This window comes from Arachis stenosperma, chromosome 3, assembly GCF_014773155.1.
Source record: "Arachis stenosperma cultivar V10309 chromosome 3, arast.V10309.gnm1.PFL2, whole genome shotgun sequence".
NCBI lineage: Eukaryota > Viridiplantae > Streptophyta > Magnoliopsida > Fabales > Fabaceae > Arachis > Arachis stenosperma.
Window position 1 is genome coordinate 126,447,290 of NC_080379.1, and position 15,258 is coordinate 126,462,547.

At 42.3% G+C, this 15,258-nt stretch overlaps 1 non-coding gene across 1 annotated transcript; it reads left to right on the forward strand.

Moving 5' to 3' along the window:
- Positions 1–624: 624 nt before the first annotated feature.
- Positions 625–732, forward strand: LOC130972673 (small nucleolar RNA R71). Its single transcript, XR_009083837.1, has one exon. It is a non-coding gene; the product is annotated as a small nucleolar RNA R71 (small nucleolar RNA).
- The last annotated feature ends 14,526 nt before the right edge of the window (positions 733–15,258 follow it).

The window sequence follows — 15,258 nt, forward strand, 5'->3', positions numbered from 1 at the left end:
AGTCATGAAACTTTGAGTGGTTTTGATTAGATCAGAGACCATGGTTGCTAAGTCAGAGGGATTCTGCTTAGAATTCTCTGTCTGTTGCTGAGAAGATGATGGAAAAGGCTTGCCATTGCTAAACCTGTTTCTTCCACCATTATTGTTGAAACCTTGTTGAGGTCTCTCTTGATTCATCCATGAGAAATTTGGGTGATTTCTCCATGAAGAATTATAGGTGTTTCCATAGGGTTCTCCTAGGTAATTCACCTCTTCCATTGAAGGGTTCTCAGGATCATAAGCTTCTTCTTTAGATGAAGCATCTTTAGTACTGCTTGGTGCATTTTGCATTCCAGACAGACTTTGAGAAATCAAATTGACTTGTTGAGTCAATATCTTGTTCTGAGCCAGAATGGCATTCAGAGCATCAATCTCAAGAACTCCTTTCTTCTGACTTGTCCCATTGTTCACAGGATTCCTTTCAGAAGTGTACATGAATTGGTTATTTGCAACAATTTCAATGAGTTCTTGAGCCTCTGTAGGCGTCTTCTTCAGATGAAGAGATCCTCCAGCAGAGCTATCCAAAGACATCTTGGATAGTTCAGAGAGACCATCATAGAAAACACCTATGATGCTCCATTCAGAAAGCATGTCAGAAGGACATTTTCTGATCAATTGTTTGTATCTTTCCCAAGCTTCATAGAGGGATTCTCCATCCTTCTGTCTGAAGGTTTGGACTTCCACTCTAAGCTTACTCAATTTTTGAGGTGGAAAGAACTTTGCCAAGAAGGCATTGATTAGCTTTTCCCAAGAGTCCAGGCTTTCTTTAGGTCGTGAGTCCAACCATGTCCTAGCTCTGTCTCTTACAGCAAAAGGGAATAACATAAGTCTGTAGACCTCAGGGTCAACCCCATTAGTCTTGACAGTGTCACATATTTGCAAGAATTCAGCTAAGAACTGATGAGGATCTTCCAATGGAAGTCCATGGAACTTGCAATTCTGTTGCATTAGAGAAACTAATTGAGGCTTAAGCTCAAAGTTGTTTGCTCCAATGGCAGGGATAGAGATGCTTCTCCCATAGAAGTCGGGAGTAGGTGCAGTAAAGTCACCCAGCACCTTCCTTGCATTGTTGGCATTGTTGTTGTTTTCGGCTGCCATGTGTTTTTCTTCTTTGAAGAATTCGGTTAGGTCCTCTACAGAGAGTTGTGCCTTAGCTTCTCTTAGCTTTCGCTTCAAGGTCCTTTCAGGTTCAGGGTCAGCTTCAACAAGAATGCCTTTGTCTCTGCTCCTGCTCATATGAAAGAGAAGAGAACAAGAGAATATGGAATCCTCTATGTCACAGTATAGAGATTCCTTGAGGTGTCAGAGGAAAAGAAAAATGGAAGACAGAGGTAGAAAATTCGAAGTTATCAAAGAAGATGGAGTTCGAATTTTGCATTAAGGAATAGTGTTAGTCCATAAATAGAAGGATGTGAGAAGAGAGGAAGAAATTTTCGAAAATCAAGTGAAATATTTTGAAAACATTTAAAAAAAAATTAATTAATTTTCGAAAATCAAGAGTGAGAAAGAAATCAAGTAATTATTGAAAAAGATTTTTGAAATTAGAAATCAACAAGATATGATTTGAAAACTATTTTGAAAAAGATGTGATTAAAGAGATATGATTGAAAAGTTATGGTTTTAAAAAAGATATGATTGAAAAGATATGATTTTGAAAACAATTTTAAAAAGATTTGATTTTAAAAATTAATGACTTGCCTAACAAGAAAAGATATGATTCAAACATTAAACCTTTCTCAACAGAAAAGGCAACATACTTAAAATGTTCAATCAAATCATTAATTGTTAGTAAGTATCTTTGAAAAAGGAAAGAAATTGATTTTGAAAACATTTGATTGAAAAGATTTGATTTGAAAAAGATTTGATTTTGAAAAACTTTGAAAACTTAAAAAAAATTGATTTTGAAAACAAAATCCTCCCCCTTGTGCAATCCTGGCGTTAAACGCCCAGAATGGTGCACATTCTGGCGTTTAACGCCCAAAACTCTACCCTTTTGGGCGTTAAACGCCCAGCCAGGTACCCTGGCTGGCGTTTAAACGCCAGTCTGTCTTCTTCACTGGGCATTTTTGAATGCCTAGCTTTTTCTGTATAATTCCTCTGCAGTATGTTCTGAATATTTAATTCTCTGTATTATTGACTTGAAAAGACACAAATTAAAAATATTTTTGGATTTTTAATAATGAGGAATAATCAAAATGCAACTAAAATCAAATAACAATGCATGCAAGACACCAAACTAAGCAGTTTGTATACTATTGACACTAACAAAATGAGAATGCACATAAGAAATAACAAAACACTCAAGTCAATAGAATTCAAAGATCAAAACAAGGAAATCATCAAGAACAACTTGAAGATAAATGAAGACACATGCATAAATTTGAAAAAATGCAAGAAGAACATGCAATTGACACCAAACTTAAAATGAGACACTAGACTTAAACAAGAAATATTTTTTTGTTTTTATGATTTTGTAATTTTTTTGGATTTTTCGAAAATTAAGTGGAAGAAGAAAATAAAGGTATCAAAATTCTTAATGAGAATTCCAGGAATCATGCAATGTTAGTCTAAAGCTTTAGTCTAAAGGAATTAGACATAGCTAGCTAAGCTTCAGCAGGACATTGCATTCAAGAGCTAAATTGATGATGATCAATCAGCTTTGGTGATGATAAGAACATCACCTTGAAACACTAGAATTCATTCTTAAGAACTCTGAAGAAAAATAATACCTAATCTAAGCAACAAGATGAACCGTCAGTTGTCCATACACAAAACAATCCCCGGCAACGGCGCCAAAAACTTGGTGCGCGAAATTGTGATCACTACACAACTTTGCACAACTAACCAGCAAGTGCACTGGGTCGTCCAAGTAATACCTTACGTGAGTAAGGGTCGATCCCACGGAGATTGTTGGTATGAAGCAAGCTATGGTCACCTTGTAAATCTCAGTCAGGCAGACTCAAATGGGTATAGATGATGAATAAAGCATAAAGATAAAGATAGAGATACTTATGTATATCATTGGTGAGAGCTTCAGATAAGCGTATGAAGATGCCTTCCCTTCCGTCTCTCTGCTTTCCTACTGTCTTCATCCAATCCTTCTTACTCCTTTCCATGGCAAGCTTATGCAAGGGTTTCACCGTTGTCAGTGGCTACCTCCCATCCTCTCAGTGAAAATGTTTATATGCTCTGTCACAGCATATGGCTAATCAGCTGTCGGTTCTCGGTCAGGCCGGAATAGAATCCAGCGATTCTTTTGCGTCTGTCACTAACGCCCCGCCTGCTAGGAGTTTGAAGCACGTCACAGTCATTCAATCATTGAATCCTACTCAGAATACCACAGACAAGGTTAGACCTTCCGGATTCTCTCGAATGCCGCCATCAGTTCTCGCCTATACCACGAAGATTCCGGTTAAAGAATCCAAGAGATAAACACTAGAGCCTTGTTGCTTGTAGAACAGAGTGGTTGTCAGTCACTTTGTTCATAAGTGAGAATGATGATGAGTGTCACGGATCATCACATTCATCAAGTTGAAGAACAAGTGATATCTTGGACAAAGAACAAGCGGAATTGAATAGAAGAACAATAGTAATTGCATTAATACTCGAGGTACAGCAGAGCTCCACACCTTAATCTATGGTGTGTAGAAACTCCACCGTTGAAAATACATAAGAACAAGGTCTAGGCATGGCCATGAGGCCAGCCCCCAAATGATCTAAGAACTAGATGTCCAAAGATGATCTAGAGATCTAAAGTGATCAAAAGATGTAAATACAATAGTAAAAGGTCCTATATATAGAAAAGTAGTAGCCTAGGGTGTACAGAGATGAGTAAATGACATAAAAATCCACTTCCGGGCCCACTTGGTGTGTGCTTGGGCTGAGCAATGAAGCATTTTCGTGTAGAGACTCTTCTTGGAGTTAAATGCCAGCTTTTATGCCAGTTTGGGCGTTTAACTCCCATTTAGGTGCCAGTTCCGGCGTTTAACGCTGGGATTTCTGAGGGTGACTTTGAACGCCGGTTTGGGCCATCAAATCTTGGGCAAAGTATGGACTATCATATATTGTTGGAAAGCCCAGGATGTCTACTTTCCAACGCCGTTGAGAGCGCGCCAATTGGGCTTCTGTAGCTCCAGAAAATCTACTTTGAGTGCAGGGAGGTCAGAATCCAACAGCATCTGCAGTCCTTTTCAGTCTCTGGATCAGATTTTTGCTCAGGTCCCTCAATTTCAGCCAGAAAATACCTGAAATCACAGAAAAACACACAAACTCATAGTAAAGTCCAGAAAAGTGAATTTTAGCTAAAAACTAATAAAAATATACTAAAAACTCAACTAAAACTACTAAAAACATACTAAAAACAATGCCAAAAAGCGTACAAATTACCCGCTCATCAAGCAGCTAGAAGTCGAAGCCAAGAGCCAAGCCACGAGCCGGCTTGCGTAGCAGCTAGGCCATGATCTTCATGTGCGCGCACGCGTACATTACGCCTCCGTGCACATTACAAGATGCCTCAGTGGCGCGCATGCGTACATTGCGTGTGCGCGCCGATGTTCGAATGTGATTTTTTTAAAGAGCCACGTGACTTGGGCGTGGAGGCAGTTGGGGATCCCATCTTGGGGAAGTGCCTTGGCGAAAAAAGCTTAAGAAGACCAAAGAAACAAGGGTTAAGGGACTTTAGCTCATTTTTCTAGATTTTAGATTTTTTGGGAGATAGTTAGTTATACTCTTGGAGAAGGAGAGAGAGATTCCAAGCTCTCATTAGGATTCATCTTCATCCAATTTCTGAATTTTCAATCACTCTTTGGTGAGATCCATTGCAATTCTCAATTCACTTTGTTCATGTCATAGATCTTCTTCTCCAATCTCAATTAGTACTTGTAATTGCTCAATTCTCATAGATCTAGGATTCAACTTTGTAGTTTTGGATTTTATCAATTCCTTGAGAATTTTATTTTCATTGTTGTTTGTTGTTAATTGTTGTTAGTTTCTTGTGTTGAAGCACTTTTAAGTCTACTTTCTTCTCATTCTTACTATGACTTTCACTCTTGCTCATCAAATGTTTGATAAAATGCCAACACTAGTTATGGAGTAAAAGTTTCTTACTTGGCATAGGGTTTGGGCCATTAGAAGGAGTTGAATAGTTGTGTCAATTGTTGATTTGGAATTAGAGATTGCTAATTGACTTGGACTGCCCTAAAGCTAGATTTCCATAAGGTAAAGCTAGGACTTGTGACTCAAGTTACTAACTCTCATTTGACTTTCCTCTATACCTAGGGGTTAACTAAATGAAGCAAGGCGTAATTGTTGTCATCATTGAAGGAACTATAAGGATAGAATTTCTAATGCCAACCCTAAGCCAAGTCTTTTAAGGATTGATTGTTTGTCTTCTATTTTGCTAAAACCTTCAAAGAATCATAACAAGGCTTCATAATCAATAAGATGCATGCTCTAGCAATTCCAAGGGAGGACGACTCGGGAGACTAGTACTCTCAGTTATAGATTGTAGAATTGTTTGATGATGGATTTTGCGTCGGTTTAGACTATACTACGATTGATTACTTGATAATTTTTATACCGGCAAAAATTCACTCATCAAAATGGCGCCGTTGCCGAGGAGTTTGCTTAGTGTGCCATGTTATTGTTTGGAGTAAATGTGTGTATATATGTACATAGTTGCATTTCATTGTAAATTGTTCAAGTGACTAACCCCTCATAGTTACCATGAATCTCACTTTCCCTTCATTGCATGACGCGTTCACAACCGAATCCGAGCTTAGTCCCCTTTGATCCGGAAATAGAACGAACTTTGTTTCATATTAGACAAGCTCGGAGGCGGCTAAAGTTTGGGAAAGGTGAAGAGGTTTTCACCACCTCAACCACCTTACTAAAAGTGAACATTGAACCGTCACTCAAAGAAGGCATTAGTCATTCCTCCATCAATATCACTAACAACTCTTCTTTTGTTTTAGGTACTAACGCCATGGATACTCCGAGGAGAGTTACCATCAAGGAAGCGGGTGCACCAGATTATGTCCTTCAACCCCTTCATGTGACTCACCCCAACTTGAATGCAAACTTTGAACTTAAGACCGCTTTGATCAACCTCCTACCTAAGTTTCATGGGCTTCCCGCACAAGACCCTATTCGACATCTCAAGGACTTTCATCGTATATGCTCAACCACTAGACGGGAAGGATCCGATGAAGTTGCTATATGGTTGTTTGCTTTCCCTTTCTCTCTTGAGGACAAGGCTAAAGAATGGTTCTACACTCTATCTAGTGAAGTCACCTCCGATTGGGACTTACTTAGAAAGGATAAATTCTTGCCCCCGGAGAAGATGGATAGGCTAAGGAAGGAAATGTCTTGTATTGTGCAAGGTGAAACGGAACCGCTATACGAGTGTTGGGAACGGTTTCGTAAGCTACTAGACGCATGCCCTAATCACATGCTTGATACTCAAGTATTGCTTGGATACATATGTCAAGGGATGCGAGAACAAGATAGAACTCTCTTGGACACCTCTAGCAATGGTTCTTTGTCTAAATATAAAACAGCGGAAGAGGCATGGCAACTTATCATTGACCTAGCCAAATCCAATCAACATATGAGACGAAGAGTCAACCGCCCAAGAACCGTGAATGAGGTATCAACTAGTAGTGAAACCACCGCTCTAACTCAATCCTTGAGCGAAATGACATCCATCTTGAGGCAACTCCAATTAAGCCAACAACAACCACAACAACCTCAATCATACCAACAACACTCCCCACCCCTCAACAACACAACCAACAATTGGTCCCTCAAAAAGTGTGTGGCATTTGTTCTTGCTATTCCCACTACACGGATGAGTGCCTGAGCCTTCAAGAAGATAACACCTTAGCGGCTACCCATAATTTCTATGACCGCCCAAATCAAGGGTACTACCAAGGCGGTAATCCTAACCAAGGGCACCCTTATCAAGGAGGAAGCTACAATCAAGGGAGTGTGTATCATAATCAAAATTGGAGAGACAATCATCAACAAGGGAATATGGACAACAACAACAACGGAGGAGGTCAAAGATGGAACAACAACTCACAAAATTTCTCACAAAACCGGCCACCATACAACCAACAAAATCAACCATACAACCAACAAAACCCACAAAGAAACTACCAAACATACCAACCACCACATCAAAGACCACCACCCAACCAATCACAAACTCCTCAACTAACATATGCAACCACCCCCTCCAACCAAGATGAAACACTCCGGACCATCATCCAAGGCCAAAAGGAACTACAAAACACACTTGCTTCCAGCCTTACCGGCCTCACCTCTACACTACAAGATCTTCTTGCACGAATGGACACACCAACAAATCCCACTCCTCAACCCCCAATCCAAAGCGTAATTCCCTCTCAACCTCAACCCAATCCTAAGGGGGGCATCAATGCCATCACCCTTAGATCCGGAACACAATTAAAAGAGAAGGGAGCAAAGGACTCAAATCTTATCACAATCACCCAAGAGGAGGAGAGAATAGATATAGAAGAGGTAGTGGAAGAGGAGACACCACAAGTCATAGTTGAGGATGAAGCTCAACCAACAAAGGAGACCCCCAAGGCCAAGAGAACCTTGGAAGAAGAAATTGCTCAACCACTCCCATTTCCAACACTTGCAAAGAAATCTAGAAAGCGCATAGAACTCGACCCCAAAATGGTAGAAATGTTCAAGAAAGTTGAGGTAACCATCCCCCTCTTTGATGCTATCCATCAAGTTCCTAGATATGCAAAATTCCTTAAAGATCTATGCATGAACAAGGATAGAATTCTTGAATTGGAAACCATCCCATTGGGGAGTTCTATTTCTGCTTTAATGGGAGCATTGCCCGAGAAGTGTGATGATCCGGGCCCTTGTATGGTCACTTGCACCGTCAATGGAGTTCAATTTATAGATTGTATGTGTGACCTCGGAGCATGTGTTAGCATCATGCCGCTCTCCGTCTACCGGGTATTGAAGTTGCCACCACTAAAAAGGTCGACGGCAAGATTTGTCCTAGCGGATAAAAGCATAATAACCGTGACGGGTGTTGCAGAAGACGTATTGGTGAATATCAAAGGGTTGGTGTTTCCGATTGACTTCTATGTCCTTGAAATGACATCAAGCGAAACCGAGAGAGCATCATCTATCCTACTTGGAAGACCATTTTTGAGAACTTCTAGATTTAAGCTAGATGCCTACTCGAGAACCTACTCATTTGAAATAGATGGGAGAGTTGTGAGTTTTAGCCTAGAAGAAGCAATGAAGCACCCACCGGAGAATCACTCTCTATTCCGGTGTGACCCAATTGACAACATGGTTACCGAAGTGCACCTTGCAAAGTTAGATGAGAAGTACATGATTGAAGAAGCAAATGAAGGTCCAAGCAAACTAAACACCAGACACCATACAAACCATCCGGAAACTCAAACTTCAAAGAATGACAAAAAGATGGAATTGAAGCCACTACCACCCCACTTAAGGTACTCATATCTTGATGAAGCCCAAAAGCTCCCCATGATAATTGCAAAAGAGTTAACTCCTCAACAAGAAGAAAAGTTGCTAGATGTATTGAGGAAAAACAAAAGGGCAATTGGGTGGAGTTTGGCGGATCTAGTGGGAATAAGCCCCCAAGTATGCGAGCACCGCATATTTCTTGAAGAAGGAGCAAGACCAGTCCGACAACCTCAAAGGAGACTTAATCCAACCATTCTTGAGGTTGTGAAAAAAGAGGTCACTCGGCTACTTGAAGCGGACATCATCTATCCTATCTCAGAGAGCGAATGGGTAAGCCCGGTCCAAGTGGTGCCAAAGAAATCCGGGGTGACAACAATCAAAAATGAAAGCGGTGAACTTATAGCAACAAGAGTGCAAAATTCTTGGAGAGTATGCATAGACTACCGAAGGTTGAATGCGGCCACAAGAAAAGATCACTTCCCACTACCGTTCATTGATCAAATGCTTGATCGACTAGCCGGTAAATCACATTATTGCTTTCTTGATGGTTACTCCGGATACTTCCAAATTCACATTGCTCTAGAGGACCAAGAAAAAACCACATTTACTTGCCCCTTTGGAACGTATGCTTACAAGCGTATGCCATTTGGCCTATGCAATGCACCGGCAACGTTTCAAAGATGCATGATGAGCTTATTTGCGGACTTTCTAGAGCAATGTATGGAAGTTTTCATGGACGACTTTAGTGTGTACGGTGATTCATTTGATCATTGCTTAGGTAACCTTGAAAAAGTCTTAGAAAGATGCACCAAAACAAACCTTGTCTTAAATTTTGAAAAATGTCATTTCATGGTCAAACAAGGCATTGTTTTGGGACACATAGTTTCAAAGGAAGGCATCTCCATAGATCCGGCAAAAATAAATGTCATATCTAGTTTACCTTATCCCTCCTCCGAGAGGGAAGTCCGCTCTTTTCTTGGACATGCAGGATTCTATAGGAGATTCATCAAAGACTTTAGTAAGGTGGCCTTACCTCTCTCTCGACTACTACAAAAGGACACTGAATTTGAGCTGAGCAAGGAATGTATGGAAGCATAGGACAAACTTAAAGTAGCATTGACACAAGCTCCTATTGTGCGAGGACCGAATTGGACTCAACCATTTGAAATCATGTGTGATGCTTCGAATTATGCGATAGGAGCCGCGTTAGCACAACACGAGGGTAAGATTCCCTATGTCATAGCTTATGCTTCCAAAACACTAGACGGAGCCCAATCCAACTACACTACTACCGAAATGGAACTCCTAGAGATTGTTTTTGCTTTGGACAAGTTCCGAGCCTATCTTCTTGGTTCCAAGGTTGTAGTGTACTCGGATCACGCGGCACTAAAGTATTTGTTGGCCAAAAAGGAATCAAAACCGAGATTAGTTCATTGGGTGCTTTTGTTACAAGAATTTGACCTGGAGATCAAGGATAGGAGTGGTTCCCAAAACCTAGTGGCGGACCATCTAAGTCGCCTCGAACACACAAAAGGCGACACCACTCCTATCAATGACTCCTTTCCTTTAGATCCTTTCCTTGGTATACCCCAATAGCAAACTACTTCGTTTCATGCACTCTCCCTCCCAATCTCAACAAACACCAAAAGGATAAGCTGAAAAGCGAATCCAAATACTATGTTTGGGACGATCCCTATTTGTGGAGGTGTGGAGCGGACCAAATAGTGCGACGGTGCATACCTCAAACCAAATTCCAAGCAATCTTGGACGCTTGCCATACCTTTGAAGGAGGTGGCCACTACGGCCCCCAAAGAACGGCAAGAAAGGTCTTGATTGCAGATTTTGGTGGCCAACCCTTCTCAAAGATTCTTCTCTCTACTGCAAATCTTGTTCCCAATGCATTCGGTTTGGAAATATTTCTAAGAAGGACGAAATCCCCCAACAAAATATGCTTTTTTGTGAAATCTTTGATGTATGGGGAATCGACTTCATGGGACCATTTCCAAATTCCAATGGCTTTCTCTACATCTTGTTAGCCGTCGATTATATGTCAAAATGGGTGGAGGCAATCCCCACCCGAACGGATGATGCTCATGTTGTTTATTCTTTTGTGAGGAACAATATCATTTGTCGCTTTGGCTCCCCAAGAGCAATCATAAGTGACCAAGGTTCCCACTTTTGCAACAAAAAAATGGATGGCCTCATGAGAAAGTATGGCATCATACACAAAGTCGCCACGGCTTACCACCCTCAGACAAACGGCCAAGCTGAAGTTTCTAACCGGAAAATCAAACATGTGTTGGAAAGGATTGTGAAGCCGAATCGGAAGGATTGGAGCGCTAAACTCTCCGATGCACTTTGGGCATATCGAACGGCTTACAAAACACCCATTGGCATGAGCCCCTTTAGGCTTGTATATGGTAAAGCATGCCACTTACCGGTAGAAATCAAACACAAAGCTTATTGGGCCATAAAGGAATGTAATATGAGCTTGGATGGAGCCGGAGTAGAGAGAAAGCTTCAATTGGCAGAATTGGAATGCTTAAGATTAGAAGCCTATGACAATTCTAGACTTTACAAGGAAAAGATGAAAGCCATCCATGATAAGAACATTAGGAGAAGGGAATTCAGACCCGGAGAACTAGTCCTTCTTTACAACTCAAGGTTGAGATTACTACCCGGAAAGCTTAGATCAAGGTGGGATGGACCCTACCAAGTAGAGAAAGTAGAACCTTATGGGGTCTACCACTTGCGCCACCCATCAAGTCCGGACATTTTCAAGGTAAATGGGCACCGTCTCAAATTGTACCATGGTGAGCAAAGAAAGATTTCCAAGGAATTTGAAGTATTCCTCTTGAGGGATGCATCTCTTGAACAAGAACTTTGAGCTAGTAGAAGTCCAACTTAAGGATGGTAAACAAAAGTGCTAGGTGGGAGACACCCCACCATGGTAAGATCTTCCTTTGTACATAACCATTGAATCGTTCCTTGATTGACACTTACTTAACAATTGACTTCATGTTTGGTAGCTAGGTAATAGATGTAGTTGTAGCTAGATTTCAATTCTAATTTTACTTCATTTGTTGAGTTCATTTGGTAGTTTATCAAGTTAAAACATCCTTCTATAGTGCTTGAGTGGCTGTTTGGAGGGTTGGAATGCTAAAAGTGGTGCGAAAACATACAAACTTTGAAGAAGGCACCCTTCTGCGCGTGCGCGCACCTGGCGCGCGCGCATCCTTGAAGCATTTGTCGACCATCCACGCGGACGCGTGGATCGACAAAAGTACCCCTCCATACATTTTCCAGAGAGTTGCGCCCACACCACGCCAGCCCCATGCTTGAGGCACAGGCCAATCACGCGTGCGTGCACATGGCGCGTACGCACGCTTTGACAAATATGCAGATCGACGCGCTAGCGTACCGTGCGCGCGCGCGCCGATCACCCTTGTGCACTCCTGGTACATATTCCAGAGAGTTAGGCCACTCTCGGGCCTGCACTAAGCCACCAGCCCACCACCTCTGCCGCGTGCGCGCACCTGGCGCGCACGCGTCCATATGCTCACAACACGATGTGCGCGCGCGCGCCTAGGTCGCGCACGCGTCCCTCGTCCTGCACCCTCCTCTAGGCCACTCCACAGAGAGTTAGGCCCACCTCAGGCCCATCTCATGCCTGAGGCATAACCACATTGTCACGCGCGCGCACCGTGCGCGCGCGCGCCAACAGTCCTGCAGCCAACTTCTGGTACTTCGTCCAGAGAGTTGTGCCACCTCTAAGCCACCCTTGTGCTACCAGCACAAGCGCATGGGCGCGTGCGCGCCACCACACCACCCCGCTTCCTTGCGCGAGCGCGCACCATACGCGCACGCGTGGGTGATCGACGTCAATATAACAGGGAGCACACTTGCCCCCTTCATTCTTTTTCTCCCTTTTTCTTCTCACCCCCTCTACTACCCATCCACCTACTACCATTTCTTCTCCCATTCAACCACCTCCTACCACCTACCTCCGGTGGCCCCTACATTGCCCCTCCACTCTCCATCACTCCACTCTACAACTTCTTCTTCCATACCCTTTCCCATTTCTCAAGGTACTATACTAAGCTTCCCTCTTGCTCTACCCCTCTCTTTTTGATTCTTAGTCATTTAGTTTCATTTTCTTTTAGGTAGTCTCTTTCCTTTTCTCCTTCCTCTTTTTAGTTATTTCTTTGGGGTGCTCTTGTTCTTTTTCCAATTAACACTTCATAGGCATTTGGGTCCTAACTTCTCTTGCATTAGTAGATGAGATGTGTTATTTGATTTTCTTACAACCACTGTACATTGTAATGACTAATATCGGATTGTGGTATGTTACATTGCTTTCTCCTTCATCTCTTTACATACTACAAAAGGGACGCACGCCAAGTGTTTAAGGAAAGGCATACATGAGTTTTGAGCCCATTTTGACTAATTGCCTCTTAACTAGCCACTTTTGGGTGCACCTCCACATTCCACAATCCACCCACTCATTGTTTCACTAATTGATTCCCACTTTGGTATTTGAGGGTGTATGCTTCTCATGCTTCTTACTTGCATGCTTAAACTACCCTTATACCACATGCAAATGATTTGCCTTGCTCTTCATATGTTATCTTAGTTACATGTTGCAGCTGTCATGTAATAATGATACCCATATTCTTATGGCACAACTTTTCATTTCCATAATCGCATTCAATTACGCTTCTTTGGGTTTGATGTTATCCCCTTTCTTTGCTATCACAGGATGGTCATCAAAAAGAACAAAGGGAAAGCCCCGAAGAAGCCAGCTTCCAATAGAGCGCGCCAAGAACTAACGGCCAAGCCACTCCTGAAGAAGGCTAAGGGCCCCGTTGATGTTCTAGAGAAGGACAACCCTCCAAAGGATTCAAATAAGTTCTCTAACCGCTACTGCAAACTTGTTTACTCAAGAATGATCGAAAGGAATTATCACCCGGAGCCTCTTCTAGTCCTACCGGCTCACCTCACTCCGATAGTGATGCCACACATTGACCGGAGGCAATGGAGGTTCCTCTTGAGGCAACCAAAGGAGGCCAATCTATCATGGGTGGTGGAATTCTATTCCAACTACCACTCACCCCTTCTCACATCAATATTTGTGCGCCGAAAGCAAGTGTCAGTCACAGTGGAAACCATCCGAGAAGTACTTGGGATTGGGCCGTTAACGGATGGATATGATGCCTATCAAGAAGTCTTGACTGCGTGCGATGACCGTGCGTTCGATTGGAGCGCGATCCTCCGTGTAATTGCTTTACCTGACACATGTTGGATTCGGGGGACCATAAAGCAAAGACCAAAGGGTTTAGATGCCCGCTATCTCACTCAAGAAGCCACGGCATGGGCCCAAATTCTAGCTCACTACGTGCTCCCGAGCACCCATGGGTCATCCATTACTGCCGAGCTTGCATTATTGATATGGTGCATCTTAACCGAGAAACCGGTCGACATTTCGCATGCCATTCGCCAATCCATGTGGCGCATTCATGCCAAGGGAAATCTACCATTCCCCGCTATGGTGACCAAATTAGTTGCAATGGCCGGCGTCCACCGAGAGGCTAAGGATAGGAGAACCTCAATTCCGGTCGAAGGCGATGTTATTCCGACCAAGAGGTGCCTCAAGCCTTCAGAATTCATCAAGGACATTGGACTACCCACACCAACTCGCAACACCACCACATCATCCACACCACAAAAATCAGCCACCCAACGCCTTGAAGACCTTCACAAGAAGTTGGACCGTTATGAGAGGCGTAACCAACGCCGATACGCTCACGTGAAGAAACTTCTAAGCGTAGTCACCCCACCTATGGAGGAACCAGATATCTCCACATCCACCGCAACTTCAAGCAGAGATAGCGATGACATTGGAGATGAGGGACACTCGGGACTCGACCACCCATTGTGCCTAACCTATAGCACGGAGGACCGTGCTAAGTTTTAAGTGTGGGGAGGTCAGCCGACCGATCTCCGTAGGTAACACCCGAATAAATTTTTGTTCTTTGAACTCCTTTGTAATTAGGATAGGTTGCATGATTAGGTCTTATTTGACACCATTTGCATGATAAGTTTACTTGGTTGGAACAATGAAACTCTTTCTTAGGAAACCAATACTTTGGGGCAACCGTGGCATTGCCAATTTTAAATATTTTGATGCCAAATTTGCATGAAGAATTATATTTTGGAACAGGGATTTTGAGTTAAGAACACAAGCTAGTGAGCTTTGAGCCTTGTTTTGTGGCTACATCTTATAGTCACCTACTGTCCTTCTTGTGTGCAATTGTTTTCTCTCTATGAGTGTGATCCTTGCTTTGTTTGAGTCTATATGTCCATTATTCCTTGTATTCATGCATTTATATGATTGAGGCCATCATTTCATTAGCCCACACACCAAATAGCCTTGCCTCTTATTTTCCCTTGTTAGCCAAATTTGAGCCTACGCTTAACCCACTTGTTCTCAACTTAGCACATTACAAGCCTTAAAGCGAAAAATAATAAATGTCCTTAATTTGGATCTTTGATTAGCTTAGGTTAGTGTGTGTGAGTATCATTCAAGTATGGGAACCTTGGGACATTGGGTGAACAAAAGGGTAGTTTTGTATTTTTACTGAAATTATTGGAAATTGGGTACATGCTCATGTATTGATCAATTGTAAAACCTTATGCATTGATGCTCTTGTATATAGGAAGAAAGAAAAAAAAAGA